Here is an 11,874-nt window from a genome sequence, read left to right as displayed (position 1 = left end):
CACCTGATCAGACATGTAGTTCACAAGATATAGGCTTGTAAAGAATGTACATTTAATGTCACGTGACCAGTCACACGATGAAATCCTTACCACATCAGGTCAATGTTTGTCTAAAACTCTTCCCTTTCAAGAGATCTGCAAGGTTTGAACCCAATCGAACATGTACTTCTCAAGATACAGCATGTTGAGGAGTGCACCGTTAATGTCATGTGACTTGTCTTCTGATGACGTCATTTGTCATTTCAGTTCATTATTCGTCCAAAGAGCTCCCTTCCAAGATAAATGCAGGTTTAATCCCAATTGGAGAAGTACTTCAGGAAATATAGGGCCTTCAAGAGTTCAACTTTAATGTCACGTGACTTGTCTGCTCATGATATCATCATCACATACGGCCAATTTTCCTGTAAAGCATTCTCTATTCAAGATATTAGCAAGATTTGAACCCAGTCAGGCATGTACTTCAGGAGATACAGGGCCTTAAAGAGTGTATTCTCCGTTCACATCAGTTTGCAAACCACGTCTATTTGCATAATCATAAATATGCATTTCACTCTAAAAAACCGAAATTCTATAATAAAATCTAACATACCAGTAATTGATTGCACATTTCAAATTTTCTGTGTACAAAATATAAGAAAAAGATTGCCGGCCACTATAGATGACATCTGTTGCATTATCCTGAACATTTTGGCGCAAAAATCAATTTCACTGTTACTAACTGTGACTAAAAGTTGTACTGTATGATACACACTTCGAAACTACCCTGACATTCTTTGGCAAACGACGCCATGCTGAATCTGCAAGTTAAGGGTCTGGTGTTGTCATTGACTTCATCACCCGTCCTGTTTGGGGTTCAGGACTTAATACGTCCCCACGCAGATCATCAGGTGCCAAGCCCCTTTTTAATCAAAGAAAAAGCAGAATCCAGGCAAAATTAATAACATTGGACATGTCAATAATGTCCGTTATGAAAAAAGCAAATCTACCTTTCAGATGCCACCAAGATTGCCTGATTTGGACAATTTTCAGGTCTTTCATGCTTCAACATAGAGAGCCATCATTGCGCGGGAAGGGACACGGGAATTGCACAAAATTAGCAAGCAGCAGGACAACAACCAAAGCCTTCTTCTGAGGATAATTTCCCAACTACAGGAAATATGGATATGAAACTTACATCAATATATAGAGGACCAATCACCCTTTCAGATGCCGCCAAGATTGCCTGATTTGGATAATTTTAAGGTTTTTTATGCTTCAACATTTTGAGCCATCATTGCGCGGGAAGGGACACATGAATTGCACAAAATTAGCAAGCAGCAACAAAACAACCAAACCCTTCTTCTTACGATAATTTCTTAACTAAAGGAAATATGGATATGAAACTTACATCAATGAAAAGGGGAAAATTCGCCCTTTCGGTAGCCACAAGGACTGCCTGGTTTCGAAACTTTTCAGGTCTTTTATGCTGCAACATAGAGAGCCATCCTTCCGCGGGAAGGGACACGAGAATTGCACAAAATGAGCAAGCAATAGGACAACAACCAACGCCTTCTTCTGACGATAATTTCCCAACTAAAGAAAATATGGATATGAAACTTACATCAATGTGTAGAGGACCAATCTACCTTTCTGATGCCACCAAGATTGCGAGATTTGGACAATTTTCAGGTCTTTTATGCTGCAACATAGAGAGCCATCATTGCGTGGAAAGGGACACAGGAATTGCACGAAATTAGCAAGCAGCATGACAACAACCAAAGCCTTCTTCTTACAATAACTTCCCAACTGAAGAGAGTATGGGTATGAAACTTACATCACTATATAGACGACAAATCACCCTTTTAGATGCCACCAAGACTGCCAGATTTGGACAATTTTCAGGTCTTTTAAGTTGCAACAGAGAGAGCCATCATTGCTCAGGAAGGAACCTGTAATGGAAAGAGGCAATGGAATAGCAAAAAATTAGCAAGTAGTTCGACAAGAACGTATGCCTTCTTCTGCATATAATTTCCTAGGAAAAAAAATATGGATGTGAAACTTACATAAATATAAAGAAGACAAAGCTACCTTTCAGATGCCACCAAGATTGTCTGATTTGGACAAATTTCAGGTCTTTTATGCTGCAACATAGAGAGCCATCATTGCGCGGGAAGGGACAAAGGAATTGCACAAAATTACCAAGCAGCAGGACAACAACCAAACCCTTCTTCTTACGATAATTTCCCAACTAAAGGAAAATATGGATATGAAACTTACATCAATGAATAGGGGAACATTTGCCTTTCGGTAGCCACAAGGACTACCAGATTTGGACAATTTTCACGTCTTTTATCTTGCAACAGAGAGAGCCATCATTGCTCAGGAAGGAATCTGTAATGGAAAGAGGCAATGGAATAGCACAAAATTAGCAAGTAGCTCGACAAAAACCTATGCCTTCTTCTGCATATAATTTCCTAAGTAAAAGAAATATGGATATCAAACTTACATCAATATATAGGGGAACTCTTGCCCTTTCAGATGCCAGCAAGATTGCCTGATTTGGACAATTTTCAGGTCTTTTATGCTGCAACATAGAGAGCCATCATTGCACGGGAAGGGACACGGGAATTGCACAAAATTAGCAAGCAGCAGGACAACAACCAAAGCCTTCTTCTTACGATAATTTCCCGAATGAAGCAAGTATGGATATGAAACTTACATCAATGAATAGGGGAACATTCGCCCTTTCTGTAGCCACAAGGACTGCCAGATTTGGACAATTTTCAGGTCCTTTGTGCTGCAAAAGAGAGAGCCATCATTGCGCAGGAAGGGACACGGGAATTGCACAAAATTAGCAAGCAGCAGGACAACAACCAAAGCCTTCTTCTTACGATAATTTCCCAACTAAAGGAAGTATGGATATGAAACTTACATAAATGAATAGGGGAACATTTGCCATTTCTGTGGCTACCTAAATTGCCAGATTTGGACAATTTTCAGGTCCTTTGTGCTGCAACATAGAGAGATATCATTTCGCAGGAAGGAACCTGTAATGGAAAGGGGCAATGGACTAACACAAAATTAGCAAAGAGTTCAACAAAAACTTATGCCTTCTTCTGCCCATAATTTTCCAACTAAAACAAATATGGATATGAAATTTACATCAATATATTGAAGACCAATCACCCTTTGAGATGCCACCAAGATTGCCTGATTTGGACAAATTTCAGGTCTTTTATGCTGCAACATAGAGAGGCATCATTGCGCGGGAAGGGACACGGGAATTGACAAGAAGCAGGACAACAACCAAGGCCTTCTTCTTACGATAATTTCCCCACTAAAAAAAATATGGATATGAAACTTCAATCAATGAATAGGGGAACATTCGCCCTTTACTAAGCCACAAGGACTGCCAGATTTCGACAATTTTCAGGTCTTTTATGCTGCAACATAGAGAGCCATCATTGCGCGGGAAGGGACACGGGAATAGCACAAAATTTGCAAGCAGCAGGACAACAACCAAAGCCTTCTTCTTACCATAATCTCCCAACTAAAGGAAGTATGGATATGAAACTTACATCAATGAATAGGGAAACATTCGCCCTTTCTGTAGCTACAAAGACTGCCAGATTGGGACAATTTTCAGGTCCTTTGTGCTGCAACAGAGAGGGTCATCATTTCGCAGGAAGGAACCTGTAATGGAAAGAGGCAATGGAATAACACAAAATGAGCAAGTAGTTTGACAAGAACGTATGCCTTCTTCTGCACATAATTTCTTAAGTAAAACAAATATGGATATGAAACTTACATCAATATATAGAGGACCAATCACCCTTTGAGATGCCACCGAGATTGCATGACTTGGACATATTTCAGGTCTTTTATACTGCAACATAGAGAGGCATCATTGCGCGGGAAGGGACACGGGAATTGCACAAAATTAGCAAGCAGCAGGACAACAACCAAGGCCTTATTCTTACGATAATTTCCCAACTAAAGGTAATATGGATATGAAACTTACAGAAATGAATAGGGGAACATTTGCCATTTCTGTAGCCACCAAAATTGCCAGATTTGGACAATTTTCAGGTCCTTTGTGCTGCAACATAGAGAGATATCATTTCGCAGGAAGGAACCTGTAATGGAAAGGGGCAATGGAATAACACAAAATTAGCAAAGAGTTCAACAAAAACTTACGCCTTCTTCTGCCCATAATTTCCCAACTAAAACAAATATGGATATGAAATTTAAATCAATATATTGAGGACCAATCACCCTTTCAGATGCCACTCAGATTGCCTGATTTGGACAATTTTCAGGCCTTTTATGCTGCAACATAGAGAGCCATCATTGCGCGGGAAGGGACAAGGGAATTGAACAAAATTAGCAAGCAGCAGAACAACAACCAAAGCCTTCTTCTTACGATAATTTCCCGACTGAACCAAGTATGGATATGAAACTTACATAAATGAATAGGGGAACGTTCACCCTTTCAGTAGCCACTCAGATTGCCTGATTTGGACAATTTTCAGGCCTTTTATGCTGCAACATAGAGAGCCATCATTGCGCGGGAAGGGACAAGGGAATTGAACAAAATTAGCAAGCAGCAGGACAACAACCAAAGCCTTCTTCTTATGAAAATTTTCCAACTAAAGGAAATATGGATATGAAACTTACATCAATGAATAGGGGAACATTCGCCTTTCAGTAGCCACAAGGACTGCCAGATTTCGACAATTTTCAGGCCCTTTGTGCTGCAACAGAGCGAGCCATCATTTCGCAGAAAGGAACCTGTAATGGAAAGAGGCAATGGAATAGCAAAAAATTAGCAAGTAGTTCGACAAGAACGTATGCCTTCTTCTGCATATAATTTCCTAAGTAAAAAATATGGATATGAAATGTACATCAATATATAGAGGACCAATCTACCTTTCAGATGCCACCAAGATGGCCTGATTTGGACAATTTCCAGGCTTTTTATGCTTCAACCTAGAGAGCCATCATTGCGCGGGAAGGGACACGGGAATTGCACAAAATTAGCAAGCAGCAGGACAACAACCAAAGCCTTCTTCTTACGATAATTTCCCGACTGAACCAAGTATGGATATGAAACTTACATAAATGAATAGGGGAACATTTGCCCTTTCAGTAGCCACAAAAACTGCCAGATTTGGACAATTTTCAGGTCTTTTATGTTGCAACAGAGAGAGCCATCATTGCTCAGGAAGGAACCTGTAATGGAAAGAGGCAATGGAATAACACAAAATTAGCAAGTAGTTCGACAAGAACGTATGCCTTCTTTTGCATATAATTTCCTAAGTAAAACAAATATGGATATGAAACTTACATCAATATATAGGGGAACTCTTGCCCTTTCAGATGCCAGCAAGATTGCCTGATTTGGACAATTTTCAGGTCTTTTATGCTGCAACATAGAGAGCCATCATTGCAAGGGAAAGGACACGGGAATTGCACAAAATTAGCAAGCAGCAGGACAACAACCATAGCTTCTTCTTACGATAATTTCCCAACTAAAAAAAATATGGATATGAAACTTCAATCAATGAATAGGGGAACATTCGCCCTTTAAGTGGCCACAAGGACTGCCAGATTTCGACAATTTTCAGGTCTTTTATGCTGCAACAGAGAGAGCCATCATAGCGCGGGAAGGGACACGGGAATTGCACAAAATTAGCAAGCAGCAGGACAACAACCAAGGCCTTATTCTTACGATAATTTCCCAACTAAAGGAAATATGGATATGAAACTTACAGAAATGAATAGGGGAACATTTGCCATTTCTGTGGCTACCTAAATTGCCAGATTTGGACAATTTTCAGGTCCTTTGTGCTGCAACATAGAGAGATATCATTTCGCAGGAAGGAACCTGTAATGGAAAGAGGCAATTGAATAACACAAAATTAGCAAGTAGTTCAACAAGAACTTATGCCTTCTTCTGCATATAATTTCCTAAGTAAAACAAATATTGATATGAAACTTATATCAATGTATAGAGGACCAATCACCCTTTCAGATGCAACTAAGATTGCCTGATTTGGAAAATTTTCAGGCCTTTTATGCTGCAACATAGAGAGCCATCATTTCGCAGGAAGGGACAAGGGAATTGAACAAAATTAGCAAGCAGCAGGACAACAACCAAAGCCTTCTTCTTATGAAAATTTCCCAACTAAAGGAAATATGGATATGAAACTTACATCAATGAATAGGGGAACATTCGCCCTTTCTGTAGCCACAAGGACTGCCAGATTTCGACAATTTTCAGGCCCTTTGTGCTGCAACACAGCGAGCCATCATTTCGCAGGAAGGAACCTGTAATGGAAAGAGGCAATTGAATAACACAAAATTAGCAAGTAGTTCAACAAGAACTTATGCCTTCTTCTGCATATAATTTCCTAAGTAAAAGAAATGTGGATATGAAACTTATATCAATATATAGAGGAACACTCGCCCTTTCAGATGCCACCAAGATTGCCTGATTTCGACAAATTTCAGGTCTATTATGCTGCAACATAGAAAGCCATCATTGCGCAGGAAAGAGCCTGTAATGTAAAGAAGCAATGGAATAGCACAAAATTAGCAAGTAGTTTGACAAGAACGTATGCCTTCTTCTGCATATAATTTCCTAAGTAAAAGTAATATGGATATGAAACTTACATAAATGGATAGGGGAACATTTGCCATTTCTGTAGCCACCAAAATTGCCAGATTTGGACAATTTTCAGGTCCTTTGTGCTGCAACATAGAGAGATATCATTTCGCAGGAAGGAACCTGTAATGGAAAGGGGCAATGGAATAACACAAAATTAGCAAAGAGTTCAACAAAAACTTACGCCTTCTTCTGCCCATAATTTCCCAACTAAAACAAATATGGATATGAAATTTAAATCAATATATTGAGGACCAATCACCCTTTGAGATGCCACCGAGATTGCATGACTTGGACATATTTCAGGTCTTTTATACTGCAACATAGAGAGGCATCATTGCGCGGGAAGGGACACGGGAATTGCACAAAATTAGCAAGCAGCAGGACAACAACCAAGGCCTTATTCTTACGATAATTTCCCAACTAAAGGTAATATGGATATGAAACTTACAGAAATGAATAGGGGAACATTTGCCATTTCTGTAGCCACCAAAATTGCCAGATTTGGACAATTTTCAGGTCCTTTGTGCTGCAACATAGAGAGATATCATTTCGCAGGAAGGAACCTGTAATGGAAAGGGGCAATGGAATAACACAAAATTAGCAAAGAGTTCAACAAAAACTTACGCCTTCTTCTGCCCATAATTTCCCAACTAAAACAAATATGGATATGAAATTTAAATCAATATATTGAGGACCAATCACCCTTTGAGATGCCACCGAGATTGCATGACTTGGACATATTTCAGGCCTTTTATGCTGCAACATAGAGAGCCATCATTGCGCGGGAAGGGACAAGGGAATTGAACAAAATTAGCAAGCAGCAGAACAACAACAAAAGCCTTCTTCTTACGATAATTTCCCGACTGAAGGGAGTATGGATATGAAACTTACATAAATGAATAGGGGAACATTCACCCTTTCAGTAGCCACAAAGACTGCCAGATTTGGACAATTTTCAGGTCTTTTATGCTTCAACATAGAGAGCCATCATTGCGCGGGAAGGGACAAAGGAATTGCACAAAATTAGCAAGCAGCAGGACAACAACCAAAGCCTTCTTCTTATGAAAATTTCCCAACTAAAGGAAATATGGATATGAAACTTACATCAATGAATAGGGGAACATTGCCCTTTCTGTAGCCACAAGGACTGCCAGATTTCGACAATTTTCACGTCTTTTATCTTGCAACAGAGAGAGCCATCATTGCTCAGGAAGGAATCTGTAATGGAATGAGGCAATGGAATAGCACAAAATTAGCAAGTAGCTCGACAAAAACCTATGCCTTCTTCTGCATATAATTTCCTAAGTAAAAGAAATATGGATATGAAACTTACATCAATATAAAGAAGACCAATCGACCTTTCTGATGCCACCAAGACTGCCTGATTTGGATAATTTTAAGGCCTTTTATGCTTCAACATTTTGAGCCATCATTGCGTGGAAAGGGACACGGGAATTGCAAAAAATTAGCAAACAGCAGGACAACAACCAAAGCCTTCTTCTTACGATAATTTCCCGACTGAAGGAAGTATGGATATAAAACTTACATAAATGAATAGGGGAACATTCGCCCTTTCAGTAGCCACAAAGACTGCCAGATTTGGAAAATTTTCAGGTCTTTTATGTTTCAACAGAGAGAGCCATCAGTGCTCAGGAAGGAATATGTAATGGAAAGAAGCAATGGACTAGCACAAAATTAGCAAGTAGCTCGACAAGAACGTATACCTTTTTCTGCATATAATTTCCTAAGTAAAAGAAATATGGATATCAAACTTACATCAATATATAGGGGAACTCTTGCCCTTTCAGATGCCAGCAAGATTGCCTGATTTGGACAATTTTCAGGTCTTTTATGCTGCAACATAGAGAGCCATCATTGCAAGGGAAACGACACGGGAATTGCACAAAATTAGCAAGCAGCAGGACAACAACCAAAGCCTTCTTCTTACTATCATTTCCCAACTAAACAAAATATGGATATGAAACTTCAATCAATGAATAGGGGAACATTCGCCCTTTAAGTGGCCACAAGGACTGCCTGATTTGGACAATTTTCAGGTCTTTTATGTTGCAACAGAGAGAGCCATCAATGCACGGGAAAGGACACGGGAATTGCACAAAATTAGCAAGCAGCAGGACAACAACCAAGGCCTTATTCTTACGATAATTTCCCAACTAAAGGAAATATGGATATGAAACTTACGGAAATGAATAGGGGAACATTTGCCATTTCTGTAGCCACCAAAATTGCCAGATTTGGACAATTTTCAGGTCCTTTGTGCTGCTACATAGAGAGATATCATTTCGCAGGAAGGAACCTGTAATGGAAAGGGGCAATGGACTAACACAAAATTAGCAAAGAGTTCAACAAAAACTTATGCCTTCTTCTGCCCATAATTTTCCAACTAAAACAAATATGGATATGAAATTTACATCAATATATTGAGGACCAATCACCCTTTCAGATGCCACCAAGATTGCCTGATTTGGACACTTTTCAGGACTTTTATGCTGAAACATAGAGAGCCATCATTTCGCGGGAAGGGACAAGGGAATAGCCCAAAATAGCAAGCAGCAGGACAACAACCAAAAACTTCTTCTTACGATAATTTCCCAACTAAAAGAAATATGGATATGAAACTTACATCAATGAATAGGGGAACATTCGCCCTTTAAGTAGCCACAAAAACTGCCAGATTTGAACAATTTTCAGGTCCTTTGTGCTGCAACAGAGCGAGCCATCATTTCGCAGGAAGGAACCTGTAATGGAAAGAGGCAATGGAATAACACAAAATTAGCAAGTAGTTCAACAAGAACTTATGCCTTCTTCTGCATATAATTTCCTAAGTAAAAGAAATGTGGATATGAAACTTACATCAATGTATAGAGGAAGACTCGCCCTTTCAGATGCCACCATGATTGCCTGATTTTGACAATTTTCAGGCCTTTTATGCTGCAACATAGAGAGCCATCATTGCGCAGGAAGGAACCTGTAATGGAAAGAGGCAATGGAATAGCACAAAATTAGCAAGTAGTTCGACAAGAACGTATGCCTTCTTCTGCATATAATTTCTTAAGTGAAAGAAATATGGATATGAAGCTTACATAAATGGATAGGGGAACATTTGCCATTTCTGTAGCCACCAAAATTGCCAGATTCGGACAATTTTCAGGTCCTTTGTGCTGCAACAGAGAGAGTCATCATTTCGCAGGAAGGAACCTGTAATGGAAAGAGGCAATGGAATAACACAAAATGAGCAAGTAGTTTGACAAGAACGTATGCCTTCTTCTGCACATAATTTCTTAAGTAAAACAAATATGGATATGAAACTTACATCAATATATAGAGGAACACTCGCCCTTTCAGATGCCACTAAGATTGCCTGATGTGGACAATTTTCAGGTCTCTAACTACACCACATATGGATATGAAACCAACACAATTCGATAGAGAATTGTGTTACCTCTCCAATGATACCACGATTGCCCTTTGAGGCTTTTTGGGAGGGATATAGGAATCCATCTCTGCACAGGAATTGGGCAGCAAGACGTGGGCAAACGCAAAATTTCAGCAAAACAGCAAGCAACAGGGCAAGAATTTTTAACTTCTTTTGCTGATATCTCACGGACTATATTAAACATGGTTATGAAACTGAAACTATGAGACAGAGTAGCACATGAGCTGTCCGATGATACCAAGATTGCCAGTTTTGGACAATTTTCTAACTATTTATCCAGAGAAAAAGGGAGCTCTATCTACCCGGGAAGTGGGCCAACAAGAAGTTGACAAAGGCAGATTGGCTGTGAATCAGCTAGCATTACTTCAACAACTCCAGAATTCTTTTGACGATATCTCCTCAACTGAAGCAAATATGGGTATGCAACCTACACAATTCGATGAAGAATCGAGTGGTCTCCCTGATGATACCACAATTGAGTGATGTGTACCACTTTTAGCCTTTTTGTGCCGGCAAATAGGGAGCAACCTAAACGCAGGAACTCGGCCAATATGAAAAAAAAACCTACCAGCAGCGCACGAACTTCGAAATTCTTTTGCCGATATCTCACTAACTGCACCATATACTGATATGAAACCAACACAACTCGATAGAGAATCGTGTTACCTCTCCGATGATACCACGATTGCCAGAACTAACCCACTTTGAGGCTTTTGGGGAAGGGATAGGAAATGGGCCAGAAGGAAATGGGCCAGAAAGGTGTGGACAAACGCAGAATTGTAGCAAAACAGCAAGCAACAGGGCAAGAACTTTCAGCTGCTTTTGCCGATATCTCAAGGATCGTGTTACCTTTCTGATGCTACCAGGAGTGCAGGAAATAATCCACTTTGAGACTTTTTATGCCTGGAGATAGGGAGCCCCTCTTTGCAGGAAATGGGCAGCAAGGTGTGAACAAACGGAGAATTGCAGCAAAACACCTACCAACATCAAAGGTAGTCAAATGTGCTTCTGAAAGTAAGAAAAACTAAGCTTACATCAATAGAAAGAAGAGCATGTGCCCTGTCAGATTGCACGATGATTGGTACCGGTAGAATTGGACAATTTGCCGACTGTTTATGGGCCGATCTTTGCGCGGGAAGAGGACCGGTATTGTAGATAAAGGGCGAATTGCACAAAAATAGCAAGCAGTAGGACAAGGACTCCCGCCTTCTCTTGCACATATTTTACTAAATAAACAATGGACATTAAACTTACATCAATCGATAGAGGAACATGTGCCCTTTTAGATAAAAGCGGGATTGCTGTGTTTGAACAATTTTCAGACATTTTATGCACGAATACACGCAGCCATCATGCCAGCATGTGTGTTTGCATTGGGGATACCACGGCTGCTCGACGCAGACAGTCGGCAAAGTTGAACCTGGCTCAACTTTGCCAATCGTTCGCAGGCTGGTTTGTGTTTGTCTGCGCTGTCGGCGACACCTCCGTTTGGCATGTTTATGTCCGCGCCAAGTTGCGTCTTGATTGCGTTGCTTTCTACGTTTCGTACGTCGATATGGAAACCAGGCTTAACTAAGCAAAAGGTTGCGCCGAATCACGAGGTATAGGCAAATCCGACGGGCAAGCCATTACTACGGGGCCATCCTGTTCGCACATAGGTGGTGCGCGCGCGTGAAATTCCTCCTTGATCAATAGGCAGTAGTCATTTGCCGAAGTTTGGGCTCAGGTAGAGGTGGCTGCGTGAGTGTAAATGGCCCCTCGAATGGCG

Source organism: Acanthaster planci, linkage group LG07 (genome assembly GCF_054643075.1).
Source record: "Acanthaster planci isolate LZ-2023a linkage group LG07, COTS_SCS, whole genome shotgun sequence".
In the NCBI taxonomy this organism is placed as follows: Eukaryota; Metazoa; Echinodermata; class Asteroidea; order Valvatida; family Acanthasteridae; genus Acanthaster; species Acanthaster planci.
This window is presented reverse-complemented; position numbering follows the sequence as displayed.